Source organism: Myotis brandtii, unplaced genomic scaffold (assembly GCF_000412655.1).
Source record: "Myotis brandtii unplaced genomic scaffold, ASM41265v1 scaffold588, whole genome shotgun sequence".
Lineage (NCBI taxonomy): Eukaryota > Metazoa > Chordata > Mammalia > Chiroptera > Vespertilionidae > Myotis > Myotis brandtii.
In genome coordinates this window covers 757034-757459 of record NW_005370214.1, presented here as the reverse complement: position 1 = coordinate 757459, position 426 = coordinate 757034, and positions in this window count along the sequence as shown.

Genomic DNA, 426 nt, shown 5'->3' with positions numbered 1-426 from the left:
AGTGTCTTCACCACATTCCCCCCTGGTCAGTGGCGCACGCTCGGGGACGAGCCGGAGGGAGTGGGGCGCGGGGGTGTGCATGCATCGCCCGCCTTCTTCTTGCAGCGCACGCTGTACATGGTAGTGGAGGCCCCTGCAGCCGCCGCCGCGGTCCCCACTTAGTATCTGTACGGCTCCCGCATCCTCTTGGCGGTTTCAGCGCTTCCGCTGTGTGCAGGGTATTTTCTATATTTTCTCCTATCCCTTTCCCAGATGCAGCACACGATCGATCGTCATTATTTGGAACTCTCTATCTCCGACATCCTTTGGGTGGTCTGGTGGGGGGACAGGAGCAGTCGTTGTTCTACGCCTGTGGCGTGTCCCGGCAGCCCGGCGACTCTAAAAAACTCAGAGAAAGTCGCCTCTTCCCTCCCGGGAGCCCAGGCG